Consider the following 15,611-nt stretch of genomic DNA (forward strand, 5'->3'; position numbering starts at 1 on the left):
ATTAACACGGCAGTCTTAGACCTGTATGAGCCCTGGTCTTCATGTAGAAGTGTTCATCTCCGGAGCATTGCTGCGTCCCCTTTTTCCCAGAGACAGAGGACGCAAACAACTCAAGAACAAAAACAAGTAAAGTTCCGAAGGGGAGCTCTGGGGACAGGTGCCTGCATTGTGGGGGACAGAGTGCAGGAATAATTCATCCACATTTCAAAATTGCATGCTTGACTTTGTTCCAACATAGAACATGTTCTACCTCAAGGTGAAGCAAGGGAAATATGTGGTGTACATGTGTGGATGTGCTCATGTCTGTACACACCTGTCTGCATGGAACACGACAGTATGTACACATGTACACAGGTGTGTGCATGTATGGGTGCCTGTCTAAGTGAATATGCAGTAGAACACATGTGTACGTGTGTGTGCCTGAGTGCATGGGCATGGCAGAGAAGTGTGTGTGTGCATCTACATGTGTTCACATGTGTGCACATGTGAACATTCATGAGCACACATGAGCATGTACACACATATGTGTACACACATGAGTAAGTAGTTGTGTATATGGCAGATGTCTGTGCACGTTCATGAATATATGTACACATTCAAACACCCATGCACATATATGTGTTTGCAAATGTGTGCACACATGTGCATGCAGACATAACTGCATGTATGCACACACGTTTATGTGTGCACGTGCTTGAGTGTGTATGCATGCATCTGAACATGTGCATTCTTTCGTTTTGATGAACAGGAGCGCGCTGGTGGGCAGCGTGGGCAGTAGGCTGGGTGCTGGCTTCCCTCTTGCTGAGCTCCATGCTGTGCCCTCCCCCGAGATGCCCGCTGGAGTCCAATCTGCTTAGTGATGCAAGAGCCTGACAGTTAAGACCAAATCAAGGCTGCAGACAAAAACTGGCTTCCAGAGGCTCATTTGGTGGAATTTACACACAAGTGTAAGTGAATGAAAGGGTTCATTCATGTGATACTGTGATGTGACCATGTGATGCTGGAGCAAGGTGTCCCCATGAAGCCACTCCCCAGGAAGCAACAGGGAGTCAGTGGAGTGCAGCTTTTCAGTTATCTGGGCTGCTCTTACCTCTGTTTGTTTTTCTGTCTCTCCTGGAAAATTTCATTAAAGAATTAGATGGTCCTCTAAATTGTTGTGTTCACCAATTTTGTTTGATAGAGACCTTAGAATTGACATTTGGTGTGCCTGAGGTTGGACTGTGTAAGTTCCTGTAATGGGCTTTCCCTCGAAGACCTCTGAGTTCGTGTCCAGGGTGTCACTCACGGAGGAACTGGGCATGTGTTTGCTCACTTTGTTCTATGAGCTTGTTTTGGAAAAGGAGCCAGAGCGAAGTTCCACGGCCTCGTCCTAGCTGCATCTGCTTTGATTGTTTGGCTTCCTGAGGGAGCTGACACAGATGCTTCAGGCCGGCCTCACTATATGGAGGAGGGCCGCCTTTCCACACACTGGTTGTCCACCTGTTCTCCTGGTCTCCATATTTGTCACCGTGTATGGATGCAATTGTGCCCCTAGATCTGCCATCTAGGCCCTAACCTCTAGGTCTGGACATAATCCCACTTGAGGATGATTTGTCTGGTTATGCTAATGAGACAGGGTTAGGAGGTAGTATGTTTTGAGTCACCCTCTCACAGGATCTAGAAAAACCAGATTAGAGTGGGCAGGAAGAGAGGTGTCAAGCCACATGAAGGTGGCCATGGGCAGAAGTTCAACGAGACAGGAACTTTCCTCCAGAGCCAACACTGACAGAAAGGTTTCTCCGTGAGCTGACACTCTGAATTTGGACTTCTAGCCTCCCAAACGATGAGGGAATAAATTCATATTTGTTGACGCTGATGTTTCGGTCATATTACTGCTTTGTTGTGTGCTGAGCCTGACTTAGCCTGTAGCTAACCTCCACTGGGTTTTCAGAATCTGTAAATCACACAGGAGGAGATTGTTCATCTTCCCGCCAAGGAAGATTCCAACTGCCTGCCTCCGGATGACAGTGCAAGTCCTTACCGCAATAAAGACAAACCAGGCTACACAGCTAACCCTGTTGCCATTGAGCTATGTCCCATGCACAGTGACCCTGTGAGGCAGGGCAGCCCTGCCCGGCGGGGCTCCTGCGCCCGACTGTGTGGACGCAGACTGCTCTCTACCTTTCCCCCTCTGAGTGCCCGGTGGTTTGAACCACTGACTCTTGGTGAGCCTTCAACCACTGACCCATTTAGGTTCCTTGGTCACTAAGACCTGCCCATAGAAAATCCAGTACCTTCCAGTCCACTGACAGGCTGGGGTCACCAGCCATTCTGAGGAGAAAGATGAGCTGTTTGCTTCCACAGACTTGACCATATTGGGAGCTCAGTGGGCAATTCCACTCTGTCCCTCAGGTCCCTGGCTCCCTGGCAGAAGAGATTTGGAAATCTGCTCTCCGTACAGATTACTGCTCTTGTCAGGGGTCATACAGTCTGACTCCTAGTGAGCAAGGTGCCAGAGAAGGACACCCTGCCTGGCCTGAGCCATCCTTAAAGTGAGCGATATTTGATCTCATTGTTGCAGCCACCGTGTCAATCCGTCTGGCTGAGGAACTTATTTTTTCCTGACCATCTACTTTATCAAACACAAAGTCTCTAGGAACTGTACCGTCCCGACAATATGGCCAAAGTACCTGCAAGGTACTCTCACCATCCTTCCTTCTATGCGGCACTGCAGTTATAACCATACTATGGCAGATTTCTCAGTTTTCTGGGCATGGTAAATTCAATATTCACCAGCATCACAATTCTAGGTCATCAATTACTCTGGCTTTCCTTTCTCATTGCTCAATTTTCGTGAATGTGATGCAATTGAAAGACCCAACTTAGATCAGGCGCATCTTAGTCTTCAAAGTGGTATTTTTAGAAAGTCTTTCACAGCACATTTTCCCAGTACAACACATCATTTTATTTCTTGATTGCTGCTTCCATGGGCGTGGATCTAAATAAAATGGAATCTGTGAAAATATCAATCATCTCTATTTACCTTATGTTACTCATTGGTTAAGCTGTGAGAATTTTTATTCCTTTACAAATTTTTCATTCCTTGAGGTAGCTCAATTTTGAGGGCGGTAGTCTCTGATCTTCCTCAGTGAGTGCTTCAAATATTTTTTCATTTTCAGTAAGCAAGGTCATGCTTACCTGCGCATCACAGGATGTTAAGAAACCGTCCTCCAATCATGATGCTGTCTTCTTTGTATAATCCAGTTTTTGGATTATTTGCTGTGCATTTTAATGAATAGATAGAGTAGAAAGACTTGATACAACTTTAAGTCTTTCCTGATTTTGAACATGCAGTATGTTCTTGTTTGTTTGGACAAGTGTTCTTGGTCTATGCATAGATTTTGTCTGAGCATAATTGTTTTGAAAATAAATTTGGCAATAAATTAGGTCTTCTGACATTTCTACTCTTCTAAATGTTAGCCATAATTTTATGATCCACACAGTCAAATGTTGTATAATCAATAAAACATAAAAACCCACCTTTGTTCTGGTATTCCCTGCTTTTGGTCAGGATCCTTTTGACATTAGAGATTATATCTCTACTAGTAAAATAATAATTAAAATAAACATATAAAACAAACATGGAAATATATTCCCAGTGCCACAACCTCTTCTAAACCTAACTTGAACTTGTAGTAGCTCTCCGTCTATGTACTGTTCTGTTTTTGAATGACTTTCAGCAATATTTGCTTGAATGTAATATCAATGATATTGTTCAAGAATTTCCACATTCTGCTGGGTCACCTTCCTTGGGAATGGGAACAAAGATGAATCTCTTCCAGTCAGTTCACCAGACATCTATCCCCTAAATTTCCTGGCATAACCAAGCCAGCAAATCCAGGGCTGTATCTGTTAAACATGTCAATTAGTGTCCCACAGATTCCTGGGATCTTATTTTTTTGCCTATGCCTTCAGTGCAGCTTGAACTTCTTCCTTCAACCTCATTTGCTCTTGATCATATGATACTTTTTGAACTATTTCAGGGTTGGCCAGTTCCTTTTGGTACAGTGATTCTGTGTACTCCTTCCATCTGCTTTGTATGCTTCCTGTATCATTGAAGATTTTACCTGTAGCAATTTTCAGTACTGCAACTCGAAGCTTGAAGTTTTCATTCCTTTCAGCTTGAGAAATGTCAAGCGAGTTCTTCCCTTTTAATTCTTCAGTTCCTGCTCTCTATACATTCTGTTATAATACTTGGCTTTTTTTTTTCATAGTTATCCTTTGAAGTCTTGTGTTTGGATCTTTTACTTCAGCATGCCTTCCCTTTGTTTTGGCTTCTAGACACTCTAGTACAATTTTCAGGGTCTCTTCTGACATTCGTTTTGGTTTTGTCTTTGTAAGGACGTTTTGCTCTCTTGATGGATGATCTCCATGATGTCATTCCACAGCTCATCTGGTCTTCCTTATATCATTGGTTTTCAGTGCTTCAAAATTATTTTTGAGATGACTGTTAAATTCAGGTGGGATAGACTTAAGATCATATTTTGGTTTTTTAGGGACTTGTTTTAATTTTCTTCTGCTTCAATTTGAATTTGTACATGTGTAATTGAATGTCTGTTCTGCAGTCAGTAACTGGCCTGGTTTTGACTGCTGCTATTGAGCTTCTCCACGGATTCCTTCCATAGATGTAATCAGTAAGATTTCTATGCGGTCCCTCTGGTGAGGTCCATGTGTAAAGCTGCCATTTGTGGTGTGTTTTTTAAAAGATATTTGTGATAAATAAATCATTGAATATACAACATTTGATCATTCTGTTTTCGGCCTAATTTTTGCCACCAAGTCCTTACTTTCTGACTACCATTCTATCACTGTTTCCAACCTTTGCATTCCAGTCACCAATTTTCATTAACACTCCTGGATTGCATGTTTGGTCAATTTTGGACTGCAAAATTTGGTAAAAATCTTTAGTTTTCTTCTCTCCGGTGTTAGCTGTTAGTGTGCGTATTTGAATAATCATCGTGTTAACAGATCTTCCTGGTGTGAGCATGGATGGTGTCCTGTCACGGTATGGAACTACGCTCTACAGCATCGAGGGCAGTGGGACACTCCCCACAGCGGCAACTCCTGAGGCGACAGATCTCTGTGGGATCAGGCCTCCTTTCCTGAAAATGGCAGCTTGTTTGAACCGGTGACCATTCTACTAGCAGCCAAATGCTCAAGTCACTGTGCCACCGTCTGTGAAGACAACAGTCTAGAAAAGCCTATAGGACAGTCCTGTTTTGCCACAGGGGTCAGAATTGAGTGGACAGCTGCTTGAGCCCGAGCATCACAAACACCAAATGTCGAGGTCCTTATCTTTCCATCTGGACTGTAACGTCAGTACTGGTGTCATGTGCTGGGCTTTACTCGTTTCTCCTGACTAATGTTAGAATCATAATAAGAATAGGTCTGATTAGTTGTAGCTGCTCTGTGATTGTCAAAGTGGACACATCCACAGGGGAGTGGTGGTACCCAAACATCTTTTGTATTTCTGAATGTGTCTACTTTAGTGTAGGGTTGTAGGGTGCAGGGGAGAGCAGTGCTATAAATAAAAGGTTGTGGGATGAATTATCCCTTATCTAGATTATGACACAGAATGTGAGTGGTAGCCAACCTCCTAATTTAATATCCTTTAGGATGTAATGCCTGGTTTGTTTAACTGGTTGCGTCCAGGCAATCAGTGTGCCATAAAACATAAATTAGCATGATGCAAAAGCAAACACAAATATTTGTGCATCTTCTTGGGTGACCAGGTGCAGCGTGCTGGGAAGCCTGCCTGCTTTTAATTAAAAGCACCAAAAAAAAGAATCATCTTGCTTAGTGTTGGGGGAAATTCCCACTGAAATCTGCCATCCAGAATACTCAATAACAAGATGATTGATTTTCCTTTCGGACGGCAGCGCTGTGGACTTTGGTGATCTGAATGGTCAACCATTGCTTGAGTGCATGGGCTGTGCTGATAGGCTGGAAAGGCGGGGGGCCACGGCCCTGCCGGACATGGCGCGCATCTGGTTTTGCTCAGCTCTCCACATTCTCATTAAGGAGGGTGGCAGGGAGCAAAGCCTGATCTACTGGGAAGAGAGCTAATTAGGAGTTGGGTTTACACGTCTCCACTGGCTTCATGGCCATCTTTACACTTCTGTGATGTCTATTAAAAGCGTGCCCTCCCCTCTGGCTCCTCAGGGCTGCGAGAGGCTGGCCTGTGAGCAGCAGTCTGGCAAGGTCCTTTGGAGCTCACGGGTGGTGAGGACGATGCAGGCCCCATCCAGGAGTCCAGCAAATCAATCACAATTAACTCTGGCAAGTACTTCCTGCGAGGCCTAGGAAGCGGTGAGGGGGAGGGTCCCACAGACTCAGCAGGGCTCATGGCTGTCCTCAGTCCACTAGGGCGTTTGATCTCAGGCAGTGCCAATGCTTGGGGAGGTCAGCTAAGGGGGTGCAGACGTGTGGACAGGAAGTGTTTGGGGCCCTGCAGGAGCCTTGAGCTCCCTAGGCACTGACAGTCCTGTTACCCTGTGCTTCCATTCAAACACACACAACTAATGAAAGGGAATTAGCCAAAACCCCTGGACGAGTCCAAACGTAAGAAGCTTCCACTCCTGCGACTTGCTGCTTTCATTCAGTCCTTTTGTTTTTCCATTTTCCAGTGTAGTTTGGGTGAAAGTTTACAGAGCAAATCAGTTTTTTTGTTCAATAACATAATTAATATCATCTGTTTTCCCCCCAAATACAAGGGCAAGTTCTCCACCCTGACTCCAATGCTGTCCCTTCCTCCTGTCCCTGCCCAGAGCCATTCCAGATGCCCGTCGCCTCTCTTCAATGACCCACATCATGGAGCCTTCCTGCTGACCAGCCTGCTTTCCTCCCTGAGCAGCGTCCCTTCAATGGGGCCCAGGCAGCATCCCCTCCTGAGTGAGACCTGAGATGAGGGTCTGCAGCTCTACAGATTATGACCATGTATTTGTTTATAAAGGTGAACTTGGTATCCACTGCTGGATCCCTCAGTCTGGATTTGGGGATGCAGATACAAAATGCTTCTGCGCCGTTCTCGTGCAGCCTTTCAGAATTCACGGTGTGCAGTGGGCAGCCGCATAGCTGGGGGATTGATTGGTAACCTCACTGTCGGCCAGAGTCCAATACTGACATAAACCTTTAAAAGGAAATACTGATCATGGGTTCTGAGATTCTGTGAGGCAGACCCCTGTGAAGAGGCTGGGTGTGGCGTGTGCCTGTGTGTGTGTGTGTGGGGGGGGTGGGATATGTGTACAGTGTCTGCTTCCATTTGTACGCCTCTCAGTGTGTATATGTCTACTATGCATGTTATTCTATAGACATGTATGTACGGAGTATGTGCTTGCACCATGTGTGCATGTGAACATGCATGCCTCTCAGTGTGCCTGTGTTGACGTGCCTGTGTGACACTCTGTGTATGGCATGTTTGTGCTCACTGTTGACATGTATGCGTGTGAATGTTCATCTCAGTTTGTGTCTGTGGGATACACGTGTGCTGTGTCTGTTGGCATGCCTGTGTGACAAGTGTACATCTCTGCATGTGTGTGCTGTCTCAGTTGACATGTATGTGTGACCTGTGTGTGTGTATCTCAATGTGTCAGACACTGGCCAACTAATGAAGGGTGTCTTAGGAGAGGGGGCCTTGTGGAGAGAGCTCTGTGACAGCAGAGGTGGAATCAGTTGGCTCACAGAGTCGTGGTTGTGGTGTGTTGGTGAGAAGCCACTGCTCAGGGCTCTGAACTGGACGTTGTCTGTCAGGAAGGCCAGGACCCATGCCTGTTTCCTGGGTGGACAGGAAGTCTAGCTGTGCAATGTCGCAGAGGGGTGTGTCAACTGGCACGATTCCAGGGAGCAGGCCTGAGCTGACCCTGCACAGACAGCTTTGGGGCACCTTGAAGTGGCGAGAGTTTGACAGCCTCCACCCATGTAGGCCCAGTGCACCTGGAGGGGCGTTGGGAGCTAGGGGCTGCCACAGTGAGGCAGCCACAAAGAGGGTTATGGCTTAGTCTGGGGCCGTGAGACCTTTTGGGTCTCCTCCACTGTGCACCTTTGTCTTTGAGGCGCCAACACTGTGTCTATACTCAGGAGGACACAGAGAGCAGACAGAGGAAGTCTCGTGGGGAGGCCCCTGTGGTCAGGTACTTGCTCACCTCTGTGTTCAGGACTACACCTGTCTTGTCGAGGTAAAGACATGTGCAGACTGACGCTTCTGCTTGATTGGCACTGAGCAGAGGCTCTGGGGTGGTGGTGAGTGCTCTGGCTGGAGGTAGGACTTCATGCTTCTATCTTTCTCCGCTAGACCTAGAGGTGATACCAACCCAGAATAGCCCTCCTCCTCCTAGGTGTTCCTCACCCCTGGACTGTCCCCCTTAATCTAAGACAGGTTCTGAGGAGACACTTAGAACATCTTCATCCCTGGTGACACTACTATTGTCATCAATAGCCCCACCTCCATTCGTGAGGACCTCCAGCCTTCCATTCCCTGGTGCTGGTAGTCACAACCTGGCATGGTCTTCCAGCAGAGCTTTGCTGTTGTTTAGACAAAGCATTATGTAAGCTGTGGTACTTTTAATATTTCTAACGGCTCTTTAGGTAATTAACTTGATGGATTCCTCAGCAAGGTTTGCTGGGGGCTTTTCTCTTCATCCCTGCAGGGAGCTAAGCTCATTTCCCATGCCAGGTGTCATAGGAGCAGAAGCCCATTCTGTGGGAAGATCAGCTCAGCCCCAGTCCCATGGTCCCCCTCTCCTGGAATGAAGCTTCATAGCCAGGGTAGGACGTGCTTACGCTCCCTGGAATATACTCTTGATATCTTGGCTTAGCCATGTTACCCTCTGTCACTCAGCTTCCACCCCAGGTTCACTTGCTTTTCCAGCTGTCAGAGCAAACAAGGTGATGTGATGCACAACAGACCCAAGCCCAGGCCAGTTCTGCCCTGTCTCCATGGCCCCTGGGATGTCGGAGTCTGTTCTGTGGCTGTTATGTCAATCCACCTCATGGAGGGTCTCCCTTATCTTTGCGGACCTATTTTTCTGGAAGCCTGGTGACTTAGTAGCTTAAGCGTTGGGCTGCTAGCTGAAGGCCAGCAGCTTAAACCAGTAGCCACTCGGAGGAGAAAGATGGGGTACCTTCTCCCATTACATTTACAACCTTGGAAACGCAACTGGGCGTCAGCCTAAGTCAGACTCAACGAGACAGCAGTGGGTTTAAGGTTTTGCTTCACCAATCATGATGTCTTCTACGATGAGGAAATTGAATGGTCTGTACAGCACTAAGTCACCATGTCTTTACCTCAGACACTTATTTTCATATTGCTGGTAAGTGTGAAGTAATAACAAAGAAAAGAAAACAAAGGCATTTTGTACTCATATTTCTGAGTCACCTGGAAGATTGCTGTGATACCACTTCTGTCGCCTTGATTGGGGCTCCTGCACAAAGCCACTTGGTGAGAGGGAGGGGAATGTCCCTGTGTGAGGAGGCTTTGGACGGAGATGCCCACTGGGGCTCTGCACCCTGGTGTCTACCAGCTTATTCATTTTTCACAAGAGGGCATTCCAAGGTCACCAACAAGTAGCTTCTCCCTATAGAGTCATTTGAGGTTGACAACTGAGTAGATTTCATGGTCCTATTCTCTCTCCAGAGTTCCTGTGTAACAGCTAAACCCTACTGGAGCGAAGTTATCTTTTCTTTATACTTATCCTTCTCTGACATTCTAGAGCTTTGTGTCTTCCTGGGAGTCACTGTCCACATATATCATGGAGAAAGATTTAAAGAAAGCTTTTTCTTACTCTTTCATAAATGTTGCTGGCCACCAGGCAAGAAAACTCCGAATCTCTTTTTAAAAGATAAGAGAAACAGGCAGTTGTTTTAACATGTGAAAGGCACATTTCCTTGCAGTCTTCCCCCACGAGTTCACAGGGCTGCTGGATGTCACCCACCCCGCCTGCTGTTCTTGCTCTCCATATTTGCTTGGTCTCTGAGTCCTCCTTGGCCACATTCCCTGGATGGGCTGGCTTTCCACTATTCTCTTTCCCCAAAGTCCTGGTCTTGCTCTAACTCCCAAGTTTTGGTCAACTTTCAAATACACCTTGTCCTCTCTCAGCAAGATCCTTTGGACAGTCAGGCCTCAGGTGGCACGCTTCTCCAGAAAAGCCATGTTCCGGGTGAGTGCTGATCCGGGTTTCATGGCCATTAGCGGCCCTTGAACAAGCTCCTCACTCAGGGGGACTCCACACACAGGAAGACAAAATCTTGCCTGGTCTCACAGCACCCCGACGGTCAGTGTGGTTTGGACCTCTGGGATCTGGAGAGCTGTCATTGGCCTGGATCGCTAGGCCTTTCTTCCTAGCCTGTCTTGGTCTGAAGACTTCAAATCTGTCCAATCTTACAACGATACACAAGTCTCCACTGACAGGTGGAAGGTGACTGAGCATCAACTGGAAATAAAGCCAGGGCTCCTGCGTGGGACGTGAGATCTCACTTGTCTGTTTTCTGTGCTGCATTGACAACAGCATTGCTCTGTGACACGGCAGGCCTGTGATTCTCAGTCTACTCATTTCTTTACCAAATATTTGCAGTTTCATCAGCGTTGGCAAGGCCAGCTTTGTGAATTTAACTAAAGCCAATATCAGCCTTACCCTCAGAAAGTTCCCAGCCTCCTGAGGAGGGAAGCACATAATGATTTCAGCTATCATTCGAGCGGGTTCAGGGCTGTCCCCGGTGTGGACAGGAGGCAGGCCCCATGCCCTCTCAGGTTCATGGAGCAGGTGTACTGTCGACAGGTGTGCACCTGCAGTTGTGCATGCTGTGGGCTTGCTGCTGGTGATTCACCAAACCAAACCTGCTGCCACGGAGCCAGTTCCTGCTTCCAGCGACCTTCCAGGCAGAGGAGGGCTGCCGCAGGATCCCAAGGCCCAGATGGTTATGGAGCAGATGGTCCCTGCCCAGCTTGCCACTAGGTGATTCAACACCACCCCTGAAGAGATGAGGTAAGAGACTGCTTCTCCACCTGGAAGTCCAAGTTTGCGTTTGCAGGACATTGGAGCCACAGGTGGCCTCAGGGGAGTGGGGCGTGGTGTGGGGTGTGGCGAGCGGTGCAGACTCTCATAGGCGTGTGTGAGAGAACTGCCCTGCAACAGAGTCTCCGGGGTGCTCGTCCTCACGGAAGCAAACCACCCCATGTTCTTCTCCATGTCTACTACGAGTGACCCTGCTGGTGTTTGAAATAAAAATGGCATAATGTCCAGCATCACGGCAACTTATATAAGTCACCACAGTTTGACATATTGACAAACATGTGGTGCATTAGTTCTAATGGCTTTTACAAATGAACTTCTGAATGTTTTCTACCTTAAATGGTAGCTAGAGAAGACAAAGCAAAGTATTAAAATGGACTGTGCAGAGAGATGGGATTGGGAAGTAAAAAGGGAAGAACTCACATGGCATTATTCAAGCTGAAAGAACTGAAAAAGAAATTCAAGCCTCAAATGGCAATATTAAAGGATACTATGGGCAATATATTGAAGGACCCAGGAAGCATCAAGAGAAGAAGGGAACACATAGAATCAATATACCAAAAAGAACTGATGACACTGAAAAATTTCAGGAAGTAACATGTCAACAAGAGCCAATGGTAATGAAAGAAGTTAAAGCTTCACTGAAGGCACTGGCAAAAAATTAGGCCCCAGGAATCGATGGAATACCAACCAACACCTTTCAACTAGCAGATGCAGCCTTGGATGTGCTCACCAGTCTATTTCAGGAAATTTTGAGGACAGCTGCCTACTTGACTGACTGGAAGAGATACATATTTGTTCCCATTTCCAAGAAAAGTGATTCAACAGAATGTAGAAATTAACAAACAATATCATTAATATCACAAGCAAGCAAAATCCTGATGAAGGTCATCCGAAACCAGTTGGAAGAGCGCATAGAAATTGTTCAAATTTCAAGCAGGATTTGGAAGAGGCTGCGGAACCAGGGATATCATTGCTGATGTCAGATGGATCCTGGGTGAAAGTAAAGAATACCAGAAGAATGTCTATTTATGCTTTATTGACTACGTAAAGGTACTTGACTGTGTGGATCCTAACAAATTATGGCTAACATTGAGAAGAATGTGAATCCCAGAGCACCCATTTGTGCTCATGTGAAACCTATACCTAGAACAAGAGGCTGTTGTGTTAACATGGCAAGGGAACACTGTTGTTTTTGTGTACGTTTGAGTCAGATCGGACACATACCCGACCCGTCAGTGGATTTTCCAAGGCAGTTAATTGCATGGGAGTGTGTCAGGGTTGTAACCTTTTTCCATGCCTATTCAATCCGTGGTCATTATTGAGTAGTGTTGTGTCAGAACTAACCCATAGCTGACCCTCCATCAGGTTTTTGGAGACAGTTGATTGCACAGGGAGAGGCTGCCCATCCAAGGAGCAGCTGGCGGATTTGAACTGTGTGCATTTGGAATTGCAGCATAGGTTCTTACCACTAGGCCATGAGAGATCTGACTTATTCAAGAAACTGGACTATATGAAAAGGAATATGGCATCAGGATTTGAGGATGACTTACCAATAACATACGTTATACAGACAATACAACCTTGCTTGCTGAAAAATAAGAACTTGAAGCATTTGCTGCAGAAGATCAAAGACTACAGCCTTAGATGTGGATTAAATATCAACACCAAGAAAACAAAATTCTCACTACTGGACTTATAGGCAGAATTACAACAGATGGCGAAAAGCCTGAAATTTTCAATGACTTCATTTTCTTTGGATTCATAATCAATACCTTTGGTACCAGCAGTCTGGAGATCAGAAAACATTTTGCACTGGGAAAATGTGCAGAGATTTCTCCAAATTATTGATGAATGGCCTGCTGGCAAGAAGGTGTGCAGCAAGCAATCTGAAAGGCACGCAGTTCGAGGTCACCAGCTGCTCTGCAGGAGAAAGATGGGCAATCTCCTCCCACGCAATTAGCTGCCTCTGAAAACCACTGGAGGGTCAGCTATGGGTCTGTTCCAACTCTACAGCACACAACAGCAACAACAATGATGTCTTCAGTACTCTGCAGGCAGAGACTTCTCCAAATTATTGAGGATTTTGAGGACTTAGGTGCGCTTGATTCAGGCCATGGCCTTTCTGATCACTTGCTATGCATCTGAGAGCTGAACAGTGAGCAAAGATGACTGAAGAAGAATTGATGCCTTTGAGCTGTGGTGTTGGAGAAGATCACTGAATATCCCATGGACTACCAAAAGAACAATTATGCTTTGGAGAAAGTGCAGCCAGTTTTCTTCTTGGAGGAAAAGATGGTAAGGCTTCCTCTCACCTACTTTAGATGTGTTGCTAGAAGAGACTTTCGTTGAAGAGGAGCATCATCCTTGGAAAGGTGAAGGATCAGATGAGGACCCTCAACAGCTGGATTGCACAGTGACTGCTGCAACGGGCTTGAGCGTATCAGAAATCGTGGGGATGGCCCAGGATAGGACAGAGTTCAGATCTGTTGTTAATAGGGTCACGATGGGTCATACTCAATTCTACAGTACCTAACGACAACATGTGTTTTCTGTGTATAATACCATCTGCAAGCTGATATAATTTTACATCTTTTCAATCTGAATGTCTTTACCTAACAAGCCCACCTTCTATACTTCCACAGAGACATGGCCTGTTGATTACTTTTTCTTGTCTGTGGTCCCCACAAGGCACTTGAACTTGACAGAAGTTAGGCAGGGGTTAGTGCAGGGTAAGGCAGGATTCTGATTGTAGGGACACTATGATCCAGAGCTGACTCCAGGCCCTGGGAACAGCATGGGCCCCATTTTCTTGTTTCTTAGTCTACATTGTAGTGTTTTGCTTTGATCTGAACATTTTAAATCATTAAAATGTGGCAACTTTGGGTATCATATTTGCCCACATCCCAAAATATTCCCCCTATTCTCCTACTGTTTCTTGTTTAGTGACTGTACTGATCCAATTACGTAAGTCCATGTTCTTTACCGTCTATGATCACTAAGTCTTCACTTGGTTAGCTTAGTGATGAACTATTGATTTGATAGCGGTGTCCTTCAACACCTGGGGCCAGGAAATCTAGCCTTGGCTCAGAGGTTCTGGTGCATGTGGTAAACCTCCAACACCTGCCTCGTCGTTGACACTTTTCTCAGCTGTCACTTCCTGCTTGTTGAGGGTCTCCTGGCCTGCTGGGGGTTTACAGTTTAGGATTTCTCTGTAAAGAAAGTGTTTCGCTGATCTATTGCATGTCTCTATGAACTTGGAGAAATGATAAGAGTTATGCAGGTGTTCAGATCTTTAGTTCATAGGGTTGCTATGAGTCATCTATGACATGACAGCACTTAACAACAATAACAACATAGAGAGAGCTGTGTTGGCCTAGTGGATAGAAAGTGATGCTACCAAGCCAAAGGTGGGTGATTTTAGGCTGTGGCCCTCAGGCCTCGTTTTAATTGTTTCTGGTCAAACATTCTTTTACATGATTTAGGTTTGTCCATTTGTTGTACTGAGGTAACTTGTGGTTTCTGTGATGCTGAACACTGACACTGTTGTGTCAAATGTGATAATAGTTATCCATGGCGGACAGTATTTGGTGGAGCTTCCTGATTAAAACAAGCTTGGAAGCAGGAGTGGCATCTACTTCCCTAATACCTTGCCTCTGGAAACTCCATGAAAGTGGAGAAATGATGAAAGTTATACAAGTGTTCATGTCTTTCATTCATAGGGTCACTATGAGTCGTCTATGATTTGATGACACTTAACAACAACACCACCACCAAGAAGAAAGGCAGCCAATGAGCACCCTTTGGAGGGTAGCAGGCTGATCTGTTTAATTGTGGGGATGGCACATGGCCCAGTGATGTCTTGTTCTCCATGATTCAAAGCCAACATAACAGCAACGGACAACAAAAGTGCTGCTTGCCAGCTTGTCCTTGTTGTCTTCTCATTGCTGTGAGGAGGAAGTCACTCACAGGTGGCACTCCGTTGGGTTTGAAGACTGGAATTTCCACAGAGAGAGCCTTCTCATCTTTCCCCTTAGAAGTCACTGGTGCATGTGGACCTTCAGAGCCGTGGTACCTCTCAGTTAGCACCAGACCTCCTACAGACTAGTCCACCAAGTGCTTCTGATTTCTCCTGATAACACCACTGGGAGAAAGCCTTGCTCGACCGAGCAGTGCTCCCTCAGCTCAGACAAAGATCCCTTTTCAGCAGGTCTTCCAGAAAATCTCAGGCAGGTCAGGCAGTAACGGTCATCAGTGATGGAGCCTTCTGTGTTATTTGGATTGTCGGTTGACCAGGATGAGGAACAGCAGAAAAGGGGGCTGAGCGTAGGGCAACTTACCGTGCTATAAACTAATTTTCTTCAATGATGCAAGCGTTGCTGTGGCAAAACTTTGGCTAATTTCCAGAGTTCTGGCAAAGTAGGTTCTGAGAATTGTGCTTATGTTCTTGCCTTCATGGATGAGAGAATTCGGGACCTTTCACTATTGTTTTCCTTCTCCCTTGTTTATTTATTTATTTTTTATTTTAATGAAAATTTATAAAGAACTTGGATTTCCATTCACTCA

The sequence above is a fragment of the Elephantulus edwardii genome, unplaced genomic scaffold (assembly GCF_000299155.1).
Source record: "Elephantulus edwardii isolate Elephantulus edwardi_28Jun2011 unplaced genomic scaffold, EleEdw1.0 scaffold00207, whole genome shotgun sequence".
NCBI lineage: Eukaryota > Metazoa > Chordata > Mammalia > Macroscelidea > Macroscelididae > Elephantulus > Elephantulus edwardii.